Source organism: Psittacula echo (genome assembly GCF_963264785.1).
Source record: "Psittacula echo genome assembly, chromosome: 6".
Lineage (NCBI taxonomy): Eukaryota > Metazoa > Chordata > Aves > Psittaciformes > Psittacidae > Psittacula > Psittacula echo.
Genome location: NC_137743.1, coordinates 67,669,414 through 67,688,150, shown reverse-complemented (window position 1 = coordinate 67,688,150; position 18,737 = coordinate 67,669,414). Strand labels below are relative to the sequence as shown.

The window sequence follows — 18,737 nt, the reverse complement described above, 5'->3', positions numbered from 1 at the left end:
AGTTTACTTAAATCCAAACTATTAACATCGTGAAACCTCAAATAGGTATAAATAGCCTTTATCACAGCTGGTGTAGCTGAGCCCCTGCTGGCAGCACGTAGTGACAGGGAAGCGGCTGAAGCCTCCCGCAGTGTGTGGGGATGCTTCAAGACATTGCCAATGACAGACAGGGAGTATCAGCTCATAATTCACCCCCTATGGGGGACCACGCCAGGATGTGCTGGCTGTGCTGGGACATGGCCCACAGACCAACTGGAAGCATTGGGCTCTACCAAAATGTCCGTGACTAATATTATCACCTCCCTCAAGGGGCCCATGCTGTAGTCTCTCCCTTACTCTGGGGCAGCCACAATTTTTCAGGTTGAGCAGGAGGGTTTTAGGAGGCCCCTGATGCTTTCCTCTGCACAGTTCTCTTAGGTCACTGCTGCAGTGCAGCCTCGCAGGGGAGCCAGCCAGCTTTGCTGACTAGTCCATAAATTGGACTGTAAGGCAAGTCTACTCTGTTAGCAGCAACTTTTCAGACAGCCATGCTTCAAAATACAATGGAGCAGAGGTTTTCTACTGTGCATAGGTAACACCCTCAAGGCTATAAACCATAGACCTAGCTACATGTTTAATTATTCTGTTCTCTGAGTATGTGGCCTTTTGCTAATGGGAAAGAAACAAAGCACGTGTGGAGTGGGATAGAGACAGATGCAAGTTCTGTTATATTCTTGTGTGAAACTTCTGCTAATGAGGGAGACCTGGTGCCAGACTGCTTCAAGTCAGAATATCATACTAATGCCTACACTCTCAATCTCAACCCGCACATTTGAGACTTATCCTGATTACCAATTCCCAAGCATGTTATGGGAAGTTGCATAGCCAAGGCATTGGGGGCCCAGCTCCTTTTACTTGTCTAACTGTGGGGACAGCACAGTGACCCCAGAACCTTTTGAGGCAGAGCTGTTGCTTTATGTCCTCCAGGAGCAGTCTCCTGCAGTTTCAGCAGCTGATGAAACCAGGTTTTGATGATTGGCAATATAGGTAATTATATTTCTGCATTGGCAGTTTATCTCTGAGCCAGATGAGCTGTGACTAAACATTGCTTTCTATCAGATTTAGCATAGCCTGAGTGCAATGAGCCAGTAATCCCAGATCTGCAAGACAAAAGTTCCTGCTTAAAATGGCACTGAATTACTTCCATGCTGAAACCCATCATGAAGTAGTCAGATTGTGAATGAGCATTGAAACTGTTCACTGATGGCTAATGAGTGATCCTTTCAGACCAGGGCTAACACTAGGCATAGTAGTGCGAGCAGTCTTGCTTGAATGTGCCCCATGCAGCTACCGCATACATGTGAGTGACATGTAGGATGTCTCAACAGGGCTGAATTTTTTTCAGTGTCTAAGGAAACTGAGACCTTTAGCCTCCAAGACTGTCATCCGGATGTTTTTCATTGTCCCTGCAATTCCCTGTTCCTTTTTTTAATTACTGCCCTCCTAAGTCATAGTAATTGCATAGACAATTAAATGAGAATGTGGTGTGCATTGGATATACATATTCTTACCATGAGCCTCTCTTTCTCCTGATTATTTCTGGTATACTATTGTTTTCAATAAATATTAATGAAAGAAAAAACACATGCTCTGATCTTGCACATGATCTGATCTTGCTCACCTTACTCTGGTGTAGTTCCAACCTTAGTATGGAATTGCTGGCACTTGCACATAAGTAAGGAATCAAAGATCTCACCCATTAGACAGCGGAAAAGCTACTTCTCTTTTATAATTGCCCAGCAAGCATGCACAGACTCAGATCCGTGGCTATATTTGGCGTTCAGATATTCCTGATGTGGAATATACCACCCATGGGAGGAATGCAAGAAATGGACTAAAGTTCCCACTCATAGGGACTTATTTTCTATTGGAGGAGAGTTCATGAGCTTTGCATAGGATGCTCCAACTATGAAATACTGTACAGCTTTTTTGTCTCCAATGACATTGTGCCAATATATGCTCCTGTATTACCCTGCATGTAGCTATCTCCCTCTCTATTTTCTACCCAATCACAAATTTTCAGTCCTTCCAGTATGAATATTCAGGATGTAAAGGAGAAATAAACGAAGTAGAAGTAACAGCTTGAAACTGTATGGCCCATGTCAGATAGAAAATTGCTCTTGTTGATGAATATTGGGTTTGTGGCTTTAAAATATGTGCATGTTGGTACATCATGATTCCTAAGGTGTAGATTGCTTTGTTCACGTCCTTATACATATGTGCGTATACGTACAAAAATACTGATTGGAAGTTTGAATATAAAGTAGTATTTGAATTTAAGTGTGATCTTCTAAAAACGGTTGATGTTTCCTACTGTAATAACAAAGTATATAAAAATTCTTCATCAAATTGTTCAGATCTGAAGCTTTGTAAACTTTAAGACTCAGGCTAATGCTAAAGACAAATTGCTCAATAATAAATGTGTTTTATTATCACCATCATAGCAATGCTTATATGTTGAAAAAGGTACTTTGAGACTAGGTATGCCATTGCCACAGTATAACAAGCACTGCGCTAGAAAAACAGGCAGTTTTGACAGGCAAAGTGTTGAAAGCACTCTTTGGAAAGATAACATACATTGTTTCTTATGTTGGTGGACTTGTTAAGAAATCCCATACTTTGATCAGGTCAAAAAGAAACTGTGTTTCAAGGTTATTGTATAAAAATATAAAAAATTAGGGTTTATGTGAAATTAAGTATTGTAAGCAATGACCAGCACTGTTCCTTTTATTAAAACTTCTTTTTTGGTTCCTGAGAACATATTAAGGTGGTTAGAAATATCTATAATGGTACGAAGGGATTTCTACGAAGATAGAAATCTATCTTATGATACGTATCATAATACATGAGCAGTGCAGAACTTTTCTTCAGGAGTCTGTTAATGTCTGTGTTACTGGGACAGGGAAGACAAGTAACTTGGAGAGCAAGGTTTGTCAGTTCAGTACTATTCAAGTTCTTAGTAATGGCTCTTATTTATGTGGCTGTCCTCTGAATGGGTAGCCTGTGACTAAAGCCAAGGGTGACAGCTGAAAATGTAATGTCTCATATGCACAAAGCTGTGTACAGGATTTTTGTCCCAGAGTTTGTGGGTTTGGGTTTTGTTTTGCTTTTTTTTTCTCCTGGTTTCAGACAAGGCTGGAGCAGAGTGAAAACTCTTCATCCTCCATGTACATGTCAATACAGAGAGGGAATTTGCCAGGGAACTTTTGACCATCGTATTTTGTTCATGTCCTGGATGAAGGACAAGATGGATTTGGTTTTATCTGGTATGATTCTCCCACCCCCAAGGCACATGTTAGTATATCATTGTTCTGAAGAAGCACAGTGGGCAACATTAAATATTTAGATCCCTCTCAGAAGCCACAGAGATGCCACCAGGATACCTACCTCTACATCACACATGCTCTAATTCACCCCAAACACCCACTGCTTACTAATCTTCAGCCCCTGTCTGTGCCGATAATGAGCAAGAGGAAATGGAAACAGCAGGGATTATATGCTACTGAGAAGTCCCAGTTTCCAGGCCTGGTTGTAATTCTTTCAACAAACTCTTGCCGACTGTGCTCCTGCTTTGAAGTTTGAACACCTCTGTATTAGTGCTTGACTCCGGTGATTTGGCAAACAGATTTGGGGTTTGTTCTTTTGTAGTTGCATATTAGCAGCTCCACACGACGGCTTACTCCTGCGCTCACATGTGTTGTCCCGCTTGAGGCCAAGAGCAGTACAAATCATTTTACCCAGTCACTGAAATATTAATTGCTCATATTTGCTGGTGACAGGTACCAGATAGGAAACAGTCCCCACCATATCCACTAGTGTGTGTGTGCGTTGTCTTAGCCATATCAGTGAAGTGGCTGAGTTTCTGTGTAATGAATACATAGGGCCTATTTTTATAAGGCAAGTGGAATGTGTGGGTTTTGAATGCTGGGGTTCAACATGCTCTGTTAGCCTGGGTCACCATGTCTGGTAAACTCAAATGTGCCGATGTAAGGTAGTGATGTTTCTAACCTAAACCAAAAATCTCAGAGCCTATGATTGCCTTTTTAAACCTGTAGCCCAGGAGAGCAAATTATTTGTGTAAATCGATTTACAGCTGTGTCTATTAACATCCCTGTGCAGCTTGTTATCGCTGCTGGGGTGGTCCTTTATCCATAAATCAAACGCTGTTTGATCTCGTGGCAAGTGAGGGGAAATCGCTTCACTGTCTTAAAAACAACCCGTGCCATCTGCAGGGTTACCAGCACATGTCTCCATTAGGTAGCCAAGTGTACATAAAGAAGAGCTTCAGGTATGCTTTCCACTCAGTTGATAGAGATGGGTTTATCTTGTTTATGTAAAAGGTGAGATACAGCATTGCTTATTATGTGATAAACCAACTACTTCTAAGTAAGACTAATGCCAGTCAGCAGATCTCTCATCTGTTACAAGCATGGAGAAGTAAGTGGTTTGTTTAGAAGACAGAATTTATCAGGCTACAGATGTTTCCTTCATGTCTTAATGGTCCATGGTCAGAGCTGACAGAGCTCTGGTGTCTGTGGTGGCTCAGCAAACCCTGCTGTGACAGAGCAATGTGGATATGGTTGAGTCCCCCCCCCAGCGTCACACAGCTGCCTTTGCTGTCCCTTCTCTGTAGCCCCACTGAAGGGGATGCCAAGGTGCTGCTGCACTCTGAACTTGGCTGAAGCAGCACCGTGGGAGGCTGTTTTCTTTGGGCATAGCTTAAAAGCAGCGGGGAGACTGCTGTGAGTTACCTGCTGGGTGAACAAATTCCTCCCATCTTGAGCAGCCCTGAGTGCCTGGGGGGGTTATAAAAGTACATTTGCCCCACCAGTGACTCCCAAGTACAGCTCTGGCATGGTCCAATGTAAGCAGCTAAGTCCTCACATGGAGGCTGACACATTAAAAGTGACTTTATAAACATAGCCCCTTTTTAAAACGGATAGAAATAACCCATCTCTTGTGAGGGATTCGAGCTGCCTGAAAGCCCCCGGGTGAGCAGCTGAGGGGAAGACAAAGAGGCAGTGTGCTGAGAGCAAACATGGCCACTTCCTGAACTCTTCAACTTCCCCTCAGTGCCTCTGAAGCTTGGGGTCCAGCATATCGTGTCTCTGCACGCTTACTGAGGGGAAAATGTTTTAGCTGCGTGCATCTCACAGTGCTCTCAAGTGTCTTCCAGTGTCAATAATACCATTTGGCCAAAACTTTGCATGGGGCAGAGCAGGTGCATCTGCGGACATGTGTTTGCACATCCTCTCCTGTTGCAGCCGCAGGAGCTCGGATGTGCCTGCACAAGTAGGCGTGTGTGCACCCAAAGAGGGTGATGCAAAAGCACCCATTTTGTGGGCTGGTCTCTTCTGTATTTCCTTTTGTGTGGGTATCCTCTGTGTGTTTACACATAAAATACATCTTTTACTAGATGGGTGTGATTTGTTCAATACTTAGCCGCTGCTCTGTGAAATCCTGTTGTTTGTCACTGCCTCTTTGCCAGAGGTCACTACTCCTGCATCTCTGTGGGTAGGAGGGGTCATTGAAAAGCATTCGTACTCAATTTCCAGCAAAACCAGTCAGATTATTGTAACAGAGAAGAGTTATTGGAACCAATTTGGCTTGTTTAACAGTGGTAAACTAGTGAGCAGTTGTAGGAAGCCCCAGAGCAGCAGATGGGGAGGATGCTGCTCACAATACTGATGTCTTCATCTGGAACAGTTTAATTTAAAAGATGACAGTTTTAGTGGAAACCTCACAATTTACGTAGAAATTGCATAGAATGCGTCAACCAGTGGGCACAGAAGCAGCTCCTGTTGGTTTGCTCTGGGCCTCTTGCTGTAAGCTGTGGTTCTGTGTTACAGCCTGGGTAGGAGCAGAACCAGCTCCATGATAGCAGTTGTCACCTGCTGCCTGAGAGTGAGAAAAAGAAAACAAAACTAACTCACTTATGAACACTAGATCAATTCTTCAGTACAGTCCTGAGACAGCTGCGGGGCATGGTGGGAGAAATGCATGACAGCCATAAACAAGTGTTGCTGCTGAAAGCTTTGCAGCCCAAATGTGCAGCATCTGCCTGTTTGCTCACTCTCTTCCTGCCTTCAGGTTCTTCACACCCACACTTGGGTGCAGCTAAATCCAATCAGTGCCTCAGCACAGATGTTTGCAATCAGTTTCCAACCCCTCTGGCAGTGTAACCCATCCACCCTCACTCAGTCCTTGTCAGGCTGATCAGTGCCTCAGGCATTGGCTGTTGTTATTTCAACTCTCACTAAATAAAGGGACATCTAATTGATCTCCACCCCCTTCTTTAGCCTTATTGAAGGGTATTTAACATGCTCCACATGGAGCATCTTCCAGCAGAGCAGTGTGTCCTTGCTAATCCTGGTAAGATCATTCTTCCTCTCCTCTGATATGGTAGTCTTCAAACCTGAAAGATATATGGATACACCTTGATGCAACTCAGAAGAAAACCTCTACTCTTCTGAAGTAATAAACTAGTTTTCACAGGACTCAAACTCCTGTGGAAGCTGTTTGCTATACAGTGAGGCACTAGTACAGGTTGCCCAAGGAAGCCATGGCTGCCCCATCCCTGGCAGTGTTCAAGGCCAGGTTGGATGGGGCTTTGATCAACCTGGTCTAGTGGACAGTATCCCTACCCATGGCAAGGGGTTGGAACTGGATGATCTGAAGGTCCTTTCCAACCCAAGCCATTCAGTGATTCTATATACAAATTAAAAATATTTCTGAAAACTGGTGCTAACTGCATCTATTCAAATACATCAATTCATTGCCATTCTGAAAACTTGGTAGGCAAATATCCTTGAACTGAAATTTCCCCCGCCTGCAGTGTAGTTACACTCTCCTCTATTGCATTTGTTTCCTCTTTAAAAGAGGGGGGGGCGCTGAGCATACTGTAACAGAATCACATTCAGTGTTTGGTAGTAATACAAAGAAATAGTACAAAAATGTCCATTGAGTCATGGAGTGACTCAGAAGGCAATAGAGAGCTCTTTGGCCATGCAGAAATGTCAGCATAAGAGCAGAAACCTCTTAAACACACTGTAAGGGACGGATAATTTCTTCATCTGGTTTTACCGAGTAAGTGAAGTGAGTCTCGCAAGGTGCAGTGGGGAAGTGCCTTGTCACGTGCTGCTCAACAGGAAATGAGATTGAAGCTACTGGGAAAGTTTAGAACTGGGCGACCTCCGACAGATTCAAACAGCACAGGTTAGTTCCCTTGGAATGTCTCTTTAACCATCCTACAGCGGTTCTGCAAATGTATTCTCCCAGTTTTTTGGCAGGGGTGGGTAAGCAGTGGTGTATATGGCAGTTGTGTTAGCAGTGGGTGATCTGGGCTTTCAGAGCAGGACTGTATGGGGCAACAATAAGAAGTTCATCTGTAAGTTAGCTTGGTTTGTCAGAAGCTAGGAGCCTCTCTTGCTTTGCTGTACAATGGCAGTGTGGACCTGAGTCACATTAGAAGTGTGAATGAAGTCTTCTCCATCATGTTAAGACTCTCATATAATGAGCAAAGGGTCTGGATTTTGAAGTGTCAGTGTTTATAAATACCAGAGAGTGCTTTTCCAAGCACAGGTTAAACTTACTGACTGTAGTGAGAACTGTACTTTATCTGCTTCAGCTGTACCATGTATATAGCTGTTCTGTTTAATTTTACTGGTGTAGACTCTTTTGGTTTTCTCTCATTTCTGATAATTTCTGTTGAGGAATTCCATCCCAGCTTTTCTCTGCTGGAAGGTTTTGGCTTGGGAAAGCACTGTATTGGGGATGAAACAGCACCAGTTTGGTGCTGGAAAACTTGGGAGCTCTCAGAGTGAGGCTGTTTAATGGGATGTACATTTTGTATTCATGCACAAAACCACATTCATTACTTTTAAACATTACTAGGCAATTGGTATTAATTAAAAATGCTGAATGCAAAATTAGGAGTGAAAGTTACAAAGAAAATAAACTTTAAGAGGATAAAACGTAGAAGATAGTAGTAGTTGTAGTGCTGCACAGGGCCTGAACTAAAACCAGATACTAGCAGCGTTGGCACATGTGGTGCTGGGAGAAGGTGGTGGGAAGAGGAGGTAATGGCAGCGCAGCCTGCCCAGGTAGCAGTGGTGGAAGCAAAGGTGCTTGCTGTGTTCAGTATCCCTTGCTCCCTAGGCAGGGTCACAGCTTGCAAGGTGGATGGGCTTGGACAGTGGTAGTGGCAGAGATCTAGCATGAAATACAGGTGTTGGGAATGACAGATGCTCTACCTAGGGCATGCCAGACATTAAAATCAGAGATTTGAGTGTCAGGCAAGTGTTCCTAAAACTGCCTGTGCTTCTTCCTAAGTATCTTTTTCTATATTTCCTGGATTCTGTAGAAAAGCAGGTTAAGTTGCACTGCTGTTTTGCTCTCTTCATGCCTCTGAGTGCATTCATTCTGATCTCAGCATAGAAACACCTACATAAAATGAGCGCAGCAGCTCAGGAAGGACTGGGCTGCATGAGCTGGAAAGTCCTCGCCTCCTCCTGCCCAGGGAGATGGATGCTGGGTCTGGCTCTGCTGCAGGGTGCTGAGGGTCTCAGCAGTTTGGGAATAGGAGGGCCCTGTTTCTGGGCAGTAAACAGCTCTGTGGCTCTCACACTCTGCAGCATTTGCAGAGCTTGCTCTTATGTTTTGAGCTTTGGAGTTTTACGTTCAGAAGGCTCTGGCCTTAGCTGGGCTCCTCTGCTTCTGTAGAACTGTCAGGTTTCACAAAAAAAAGCCAAGGTTCTGCCCCAAATCAGCCTTACTGCTTTATTAGGGTTTATGGCCTTCACCAGAGCACTGTGAAACTCAACTCTGACTAAGAATGTGATTTAAAAGCAATTTAGTAAAATCCCACTGCAGACATCTTCATTTCAGCCTAATCCTGCCTTATAGCAGCTCATCTCAAGTAGATTGGGAGTTGTTTTAAGCTAAAATATAATGGCTCATAAATAATATATTTGAGCCTCCATGCAGAGGCTTGCACCAGGTATTTGAAACTGAAATATAAACCCTGATAGACTTTCCTAAATGAAAAGAAGCTTAACATTTTCACTCTGCTACCGGGAGTAAGCACAGGCAAGCAGGACTGACAGAGGGAAAGAGGGGGATAGGGTGTGGGAGAGGCGGAATTTCTGAATGGGCCCATCCCACCAGCTTGCACTATGAAAACCAGGGAAAGAATGTTTCTTTCCCTAACAAATTAAAAAGGAAATCTGCAAAAAGAGGAAAGAGAATAAAGAATACAGACTGCATAAAATGAAATAAATATGGATTGGAATGCGAGAGAAGGAAACACACACACAAAAAAAGAGAATAGTAAAAAATGGAACCAGATGGAGACAAATTCTGTGCTCAGGGAAAAATCCCTCCTCTTTTAATGAACTTCAGAAGGAAAAAAGACTGTGTGTATGTGTTTGCACATAATCATAGCATCTATGGAAGAAAAAAATAATTTTAATGTATTTTTTTCTTATTATTTATTTTGGTTTCTTCCCTTGAGCAGTATTATTATAAAAGTTTAAGTCTGACAGAGCTTCAAAGTTAGATGAAAGCAACTTAAAAGTATCCTTAATCCTGCAAACAAACAGAATAAACCACTCAGAATGCCACTAGAATCACTGGCCAGTTTTGCTCCTCAAAAGCTACTCAGCTGCATTGCTCTGTTGACTTTGTGCCCACTGTGCACTTGGATTCACAGCACAGGGTGGTCCCATTCTGCAAGGGGGAGAAAAAAAGGAGTTAGGATGTGCAATGCCAGGTATTGCAAACCTGAACTGCACAGACCAGCTTCAGAGAGTTTATGGCAGGATCCCTTTGTGGGTTTCATTTCACCGCAGTGTATTCAAAGGTTACATACCAGTAAGGAACTGGAGTCTTGAGACTTTGATCTCTAAACAGAAAAAAAAGTCCATAAAATGCTGACTGGTTATTGTTCTTACATTTTATTTTAAATTGACTGGATTGTTGAAGACATTTTGTTGTTTTAATATTAAATACATCAAATGGACATGGGTATCTTTTGCTGAGACATTAATCGTTATTTGTAGCATGTCTCTGTCACATCCTGCTGGCCATTCTGTACCCTTTCTTCCTCCCCCTCTTATCCCCCAGTACCTGAACAGAGCTTCTGCAAATCATTTTTGTAATTAGCTGTTAAAAGCACCTAGAGGTTGAGGGAGTTCAGTTTTACTTTTAGCTGATTTGCTTCAGCTTTTGCGTGCATTTCTCTCTAGACTAAACTATAGAAACCTGTTATTACAAAGATAGTTGGTGAACCATAGCCCTTTTAAGAAGATCAATTAACTGTAGGAGTGGATAACTCCATTCAGTCTTACACATCATCTACACATGTGTTTATGCTTTTCTGCTTTCATTACACCATTTATACTGGCTTTTACTATGCTATGCTGAAGTCAGGTGAATTATCTTAACTTTGTTTGAGAGCAAACTAGGCCCTTTGGCCTCAGGGACTGATACGGAGAGCACAGTCAGTGTGTTTTCCTGTTCTGATTCCTCTCTTGATGGAGGTGGGCTCCTCTTTACACACTGCCAGTTTCTCATGCAGAATTTCTACTTGCACAAGGAAATGCATCATGGATACATACCCAAGCTCTGTGGTTTCACATTTAACAGTTCATTTTTTTTCTTCCTTGCAGGAATGTGCAGGATAATGTCACTGCAATCTAATTAACTTCAGCAAGTATATTCTGGACTGAATTTGCCAGGCCTCCTGTTCTGTGCAAGCATCGCTCCTGCTGGTGACAAGGTACAGAGCCTGAAGGATTTGCACCAGGAAGAGGGATGGGAGTGGGGAGGAGTCACTGTGTGAGCAGCAGCATAGGGAAACATCTCTGGTGTGTGTCATTCCTGACCTATAACAGCCAGAAGGCATAGAGCCATCTCATGTCTTGATTTGCAGTGTGATAATGTAAGAGCCATTCCCCTCCAGGCCAGGATTAATGGCAATGCCAGTTTACTGACATGCTCTGATGTGGCACACCTTTCCCAGTGTCAGATTTAGGTGCCTCAGGTTAACATTAAATTTTCTGCCAGATCTACAAGCTTTATCATGTGTAGTGGGGATTTTTTCATTCCGGTAGCACAGGAATAACAGTGGAGGGATTTAAGACTTCACAAGTAGGTCAGGAGACCTAAGATATGATTTGACCAGGTATTGTGAATTTATAATTGTCCTGACTCAGAGCAAATGACGTTACACTTGAAAACTGCATGGTGAAGGCTGCAGTGTTCAGATTTTGGTGCTACTGAACAAAGGCTCAAGCAGAGGTTTGAGCAGAAAACTTGTGCTGTAGATAGGCTGCAGTGTGCTTACCTAAAGCTGGTGTAGTCCAGCAGATCGGATATAATTTCCTGTCTCAAATGCAGTGTGTTGTAAGCCCTGACTGTGGCTTACTGTGGTTAGTGGGACAGGTAGAAACTAATGCTGGGAGGGTACCAGAGGCACTTGGAATTTTGGTTCTCTGGTTTTGAGCACAAAACCATCCTGGGTTTCGATATGGACTGTTGGTGGTCCAGGTGTGTTAATGCTTTGCTGTAGCTTCAGCAGCGCACTAGCTTTGGAAACCACCGTCTGGAGAAATCTGGGTCCTGGGCTTGGGAGACATGAGAAGGAAGGGTTAGCCCTGGGAGCAGACAAAGGTCTTGCTCCATTTGTGGCTCCACAAGTCATACCAAGCATGATGAACTGCTGCCACGATGAGACTTGGTGCAAAGTCTGATATTGTGAGAGTTATTCCACATTAGAGGACCAAAAAAGATGGTACTACTGTGTGACAATACCTGTTTGGACACTGTGGGTTAGAAAAAAAGGTGTGTTTGAAGGAGGGAGACATGCAGGTAGGGAAAACATGAGTATTTTTAAATTGACATATTTTATTTCAAATTAATAAATTGGATGCTGCAAAAGAGCATACCATGTAATGCTGAGTTAAAGATGTGGGATTGTGGAACATCCTAGGAACAACAGTAATGAGAGAAAGATCAGATACAGCTTGTGAGGAAAGACTGGAGGAAATATGATTGCTTAGCCTAAATAAGAGAGAGCAAAGAGGCCTGTAAACAGTTTTCACATAGCCATGAAGAGAAAAGGGATAAATTCTTTTACACATCAGTTGTAAATAGGATCAGAAATAGCAAATGAAATCACAGCAAAGGCTGTGATTAGCAGGACTGGGAAAAGCTTCATTAGCTGTAAGGCTAAGCAGATGACTGAGGGATATTGCAGAATTTCAATCACTGGAGATTTTTTGGGAGAGAAGAGATAAATACCTGCCAGGAGTGATATAATCAATAGTGAGTGACTCAGGAGAAGGGTAGGTGCCCTCTTCCAGCCCTGCTGTCTGTCATTCTGTATTTCAGTCTCCTTGTTGACAGTGACTTTAAATTGTCCTGGTTATTGATGAAAGCTGAATAGTTATTTTAAAGGCAATAAACACTTCCATACATACGGTACAGTATAACCCATACTCCAGTTTTCAGGGAGAGAAGGTGACCTGCTGTTCCTGAGTTTCCTGAGGAGATTTTACTCTCATAATTTGGAAGTGAACAGATAAAATGAGTGCATTATACTGTGCACTGTGTGAAAGTATTGGGTTGTTATCATTAGCAGGTGGCAAGGTAAGGACCACGTCTGCCCCCAGCATAAAAGGGAGACCTGGAAAGGCAGGCTGTGCTGCTTTCTCAGGTGAGCAGTTGTCAGAAGACAGAAAACTGCTCATTCTTATCATGGATCTCAAAACTCTGGTGCTAGTGGCAAACTTCAAGGTCATGCTACCATGCAAACCCTTAGTTTGGTTGGCATTGAACAGTGTTTCCTACTAGCAAGTTTTGATGGATCAGGGCTCACCTGAAGCAGCGTTTGGGTTCAGAGTTCAGGCTTTGCTCGACAGCAGCCCTGACACTGCCATACCTCTTCTGTGTGGAAGCAGGGCTTTTTCTCTGTGTGGTGGTGCCTGGGCCAGTACCACCTTTAACCCAGCCCTCTGTGAACCAGCCTGCTTATAAGGGCCTTAGCAGATACAGAAGAAAACAGCGATCCTTGCACCATCACTTGTTTGAGGACTGCCAGTCGTCAGGACTGCAGTTTAAGAGAGAAAGTGTATTTCACAAGAGTAAAAACGTCTTATGACCCAACAAAACCAACGCAAAGCTTCCTTTCAGCTGTGGATTTGATCCAGATAAAGCACCTGTCTGAGTTTGGAAAAAGTTTTCTTTTTATCTGGAAGCTTGTGGCCTCAGATTTGAAGTGGTTCTTAACTCTGTGTTTAATTACCAATTCTGGTTTAGAAAGCAGAGATGTTAAGAGTCATATTTTAGTCTGCTAGTGCTAAACTTAGTCTTTAAACTTCCTTAAAATAAAACCAATTTGGTTTTGCCCATGCGAGCTAACCAAACTGTTCAGTTTGATCAGGGTTTCAGCCATATTTACAGGGTTCAGCAGATGTGGTACTAACTTTAGCTAGGGTTTAACAACTGTGACAGCCACTCCTATTACAAAGAAGTTTAAGAGGAAATCAGCTGTCACCCTCCAATACCTGCTGTTCCAGGGCACCTGCACGGAGCCAGCCTGCAGTGACCAGTGACCCATTTGTTCTCTCTTCTGAGTTGTTGGTAGATTGACATTAGCAAAGACAAATTTGAGCAGTCCTGTGGAGTAAGAAGATTTGCCAATGAATGTTCTAAAGAGGAAATGCAAGTGTTGAATGATGGCATGTGTCTGCTTTTGGCTTTGTGGGTATGTATTTTCTTGGCAGTGGTATGCCATACATACTGGTTTGGGGTTTTGGTTTTTTTTTTAGATTAAACAGCACAAAACTACTACTTTTCATACTAAAAGCTGCATTTGGAATACCAGCAGGAGCTCAGCTAGGTCTGCTGCCTGGCATGGAGGCAATAGCCTCTAAAACCAGCTGCTCCCTGGGCTCCCAGTGAGCGCCTGTCTCAGAGCTGCCAGCTAACAAAAGGTGCAATGCAGACTTCCAAAACTCTGCAGGAAGCAGGAGCCACTGCTGGTCCCATAGCAGCTGGCTGGGGTGCCTTGTCTCCCATTGAGCAATGGCTTGCAAGTCCCACCAAGTTTAAGCAAGATGTGGATCTGTCCCTCTTAGCATAATCACCTGCCTGACACATCTGCCCAGGTCTGACCTATGCACTCAGCTAGATATGGCTTTTTGATGTCCCTACAGTCCCCTGAGCCCACTGGTAAGCCTGTGCCCTCCGGGGCAGGCAGCCACGTGGCACACTTGGCTACACTTGCTGCATGGAAACACTTTGTTGTCGAAGGTCGTGGAAAAGGGTTGGAGATACAAATATCTGAAATAAAATGCAGATGGCTGAATTGCATCTCTTGATTTTAACTAGCAATGACTTGGGTGAATGCTCTCTCTTAATGTGTGTGGACTTGACCATATTCACAAGTAGACAGTCAGGGTGCTGTGTATTTCCTCGGGGTCCAGCCCAAGTTGCTGCAGAAGGCAATACAGCTGCATTATTTCCCTTCTGAGGACGACAACACAGGACATTCCCCCTCTTTGCCTAGGGGAAGTTCTACTAGTTCTTGTGCTAAGCCACTGAAGACTTTGCCCTGCCTATTTTTTTGGCAGAATCTATTAATAATCATTCTTTCCAGCTTCCCTTCCTCACTCTCTAGCTAAGTACTTGCCATGTGCAGCTGTAAAAAGTTGTTTCCAAAGAGAAATAAATTGGAGCAAAGACTTCTGTAATCGGAGACACAGAGGAGAGCAGAAGGGCGTTTTCACTTTGTTGACCTGGGTTGCTTTTATTTGATTTGTGCCATGCTTTAAACTAGTCCCCTTTATAAGACTTTGAGCCCGCTTCTTTGTCTACGTCTGTGGCACCTGTGTCCTCCCAGTCTTATGCCTGGTGGTACCAACTTGCCCTGTGTCCCTCCTGGGACCAGGGGATGATCAAGGCAGTCAGGAATCAGAGTGCCCTGTGCTGGTTCGGCAGCACCATGTCAGTACACTTAGTGAAGCTATGAAAACATAAGACATCGGTTTATCAAAACCCTTTTATTATTATTATTAGTCCCTCAAAGAGATCAAAGGTGAATTTGGCACAAAATGTAAGTTTCAAAAATTAAAAATTCTAAAATTAGCTTTAAAAGAAATTTAAAATATCCAAAGCCCACATAGGCTTTGCTGAAACTTGTGCTTCTAAGAACAAAGCTGTTTGTGTTGTTGGGTTTTCTAAATTTCTGGTTAAGACAGAAATCTCTTCATGTTTCAGGCTTGTACAGGGCATAAAATTAATTTCCCACTTCTCTCTAATTTTCCCCCCAAAACCATATTATTAAATCTTGTAGTAAACCAACATACACAAATTTTGTTGTACAGGCAGAACAGGGAATCTAAATTCCTAGAATGAGTTAGTCTTTCATGTAACATTAAATTGCTTTGAGTTTAAAAGAACCACAAACTGATGCAAACCAGAACTTGTACATCTATTAGATAACTGCCAAAACAAGTACAGAAGCATATTTCATAAATTAAATCTTCAGAACCTAACTTTACTTCTAGGAGCTTTCAACTGAGTAATTAAAACCTTAGATTAGGTATGGACAGCTTAATTGTGTACGCTTTCTATAGGTGTTTAAATTGGCATCATTTGTTGCAGACATGTACTGTGTACTCAGATGCATATGTGCAAATTTCATAGTCCCAGTATCAATGGTGAATCTTCAGCTGAAGTGCTGGGGTAAAATCTGAACCTTCTGTTTCAATGTTATCTCACCTATAATATCTGTAAATGTCTGTAATATCATAAGTATCTGTGTTTCCTAAATATCAAGTCCTGCTGCAAAAGTAGATGAAACTGCAAGATTTATGTAAAAAGGACTTTATAAAGCTATTTCAACTTGAATTTCTGTTGTAGTTCTACTCTAGTAAATGAAAATGTAATTGCAGTTAGTCAACACTGATCTCTGCTTGGCTTATGATGGTATAAATATGAAGAATATTAGTATTGCCTGGATTTTACTCTTAGCATTTTGGCAGCTTATTTATGAGATAATTGAAACATCACTTAGCTGTACCTTTCTTTTCCAAGTGACTTTCAACATTTTTTCTTGCCAAAAGGCAGCATTGGAAGTACTTAACAGAAAAATTCATCCTTGTATTACTCAGGATGTTTTCCAGATCGGACCAAATGGAAATTGTTGGTGATAGGAACAGTGCATGAGCATTGCGGGTGACTTGCACACATGCAAATTCAGATGCTGAAAGCTAAGGTCTGTCCTGTTAACACATGGAGAGGTATTCAATGCACTGTGAGTTAGATTTTTACAGCTTCACAAAGAGCCAAACTAAATCCAAACAGAGGAGGCAGAATTTCAGGTCGGTTCTTCTACTGTTCCAGCTGTGAATGGGAATCTGAACTAGCAGCCACAAGGGCATCGGGCTCATTGCCTGACAATCACTCTAGCACCAGCCCACCAGTTCCACACCTCTCATGGGGTTTCAATTCAGGAGAACAATCTGGAGCTCATGTCCAGGCTGGCCAAAGAGTGAAGGTATGTCCAAGTACCCTCCTTGCTTTGCTTCTCCATCTATCCCTCTGGTTGGCCCCTGGCTTGGAGGTGACCTTCTGCATGGTGGTCACCAAACCACTAATTTGCTCTGGAACTGCTCTTCCCAAGAAGCAAGGCTAGAGCAGGAGGCCCTCTGCAAAGTTTCTTTATGTGTTTCCTCTAGGTAGCATTTCATTCCATCCAGTAACCGGTCTTGGAGGCAGTGAAGTGCTGGTCAGCTCTGAATAAAGCATGTGATAGATTTGGTGGTTCAGTATCACAAGAGGAAGAAACAGTTCTTAGTCTTCCCTGCTGCTAGTCTGCTTTAGCCCTACAGCTTCAACTGGTAGCCCTCATCATTTATCACAAAGATTCACGTTAGTACTTTTGGACTATATTTTCCTCTGGTAGAAAACTTCCTAGGTCTGCAGTGAAACTACAGCACTTCCTCTCAGCTGAAACATATTTTACTTTTATCTAGAAATTCAACTTTTAAAATTAAGCTTTTCTTGCTGTAGTAATAAAGGCAGTGGATCAACACAGTTAATATTGGTATGTTTCAAAATCTATGGTTTTTAAAATAGAGAAAATGATGGTCTGATTTGGTAGATTTTATATATGATACAAGGAACCAAACAATATGGAAATAATAGCAACCTTCAATCTTCTTAGCGGTTATCTGATCTGTTAGTTTTGCACAAGCCGTCTGAAGACAGGTTTTCAGTTGTCTTACTGGACAATTTTTAATAGCAGTAATGTATTGCTGCTTCTATCTATTTCTCTGAAACAAGCTGCAGGAGAAGGTTCTTGCTGCATTCCAACCAAGCAAATAATCTGGTAGTACAGCAACATAACATTTTGGACTTGTTTTTAATATGGATTAAAACAAGATATCACTTGCCAGTACTGCCAAGATATTAGGTGATCGTGTAAATTCGCATGTGAAATAATGTGTTTTCAGTAGCACTGTTGCTTTTCTTTGTTGCTTTTAAGTGGATTCATTTCAAACCAAAATATGTACGGTAGGATATTTTAAGATGAAAATTAATCTCTTATCCTTAAGTCACCTTTGGCTTATTCGGGTTTTGTTGAGTCTTTTTATTGCTTTGGACACAGTTTTTAAAGTTTTATAGACCCTTTGGAAAAGATGATCATCTTTTGGCCACAGTATCTGAGTAGTTTGGGGTGAGCTGAGGTTGGTTCCAACATGAAGAAGAGGCGATTGAAGTCTGGAGTTTGGGGAAGGAAGGGGTTTCTTGCTGAAGCAGACCCTCTGGTTTTTTTTTTCAGATTACTTTTTGCCTCCACTTTTTCCTCCCCTTTATTATTTCCATCCTGATTTTCAAATCTCTTCCACAGATTTGTTTTTACATTGCCGAGAACCTTTAAAAATAATTACTGAAACCATAGCAGCCCGTCTGAAAGCTTTTTGAGACACAATATGAACTACACAGCAGGCCAAACCTCAGAGGGCAGAGGCCCTCTTCCAAGCAAGAACGGATGCTGCAAGTTGCTTTGATTGCTTGTGCAATTGTCATCCAACTCCCTGCATATGCAATACCCAGTGTACGTTGCCCAGCTTCGTGTACGTTGCCCAGCTTCATGTACGTCAGGGTTTTTGGGCTTTGAAAGTGATACTGACTTTTAATTACTGCAAGTCAGATACTACATAAATTTGTGTAAGAGAGGTTCATTTTGTAGCTATTCTCAGAGGAGGATCTATGATAAAATACCAGTCAGAGTAAATACTGAAAACTCCTATATGTGCAAAGTAATGGTATATTTTGTGTGTATTCATTTATAACTCAGTAAGCTGAAAATTTTCCATTGCTTTATTTGCAAACTTGCATTAATTCCTTTGGGAGTGTGAATTATAAAAAAAGTACTTGTTTTGTAACAGCCCAGCAGAGTTACAAAGAACTTTCCATGGCCGCATTACTGAAATAAGCATTTAAATGACAGATGAAATGGTATTTTGTACCTTTTTGTATCAGAGGTCAGAGGAGGTTTGTGAACACAGGGGATACAAGTCATATGAAGAATGAGTCCTCATTTAGTATCTAGTCAGCTTGTAAGATCTGATGTGAGTTTCTGTTCAGTTTGTTGTCTACGAGCAGGGCACAGAGTGAAAGTTATGGGG

At 42.3% G+C, this 18,737-nt stretch overlaps 1 protein-coding gene across 4 annotated transcripts in view; it reads left to right on the top strand.

Moving 5' to 3' along the window:
• WIPF1 (WAS/WASL interacting protein family member 1) overlaps positions 1-18,737 on the top strand; it is a 56,634-nt gene that overhangs the window by 10,215 nt on the left and 27,682 nt on the right. For 3 of the 4 annotated variants that reach the window (XM_080620422.1, XM_080620419.1, XM_080620420.1), the window contains exon 2: positions 10,707-10,816. The gene's annotated coding sequence lies outside the window, so the exon portion shown is untranslated. Of the gene's footprint in view, positions 1-7,208; positions 7,255-10,706; positions 10,817-18,737 lie in introns of those variants that run through there. The other variant, XM_080620421.1, reaches the window with a different exon arrangement.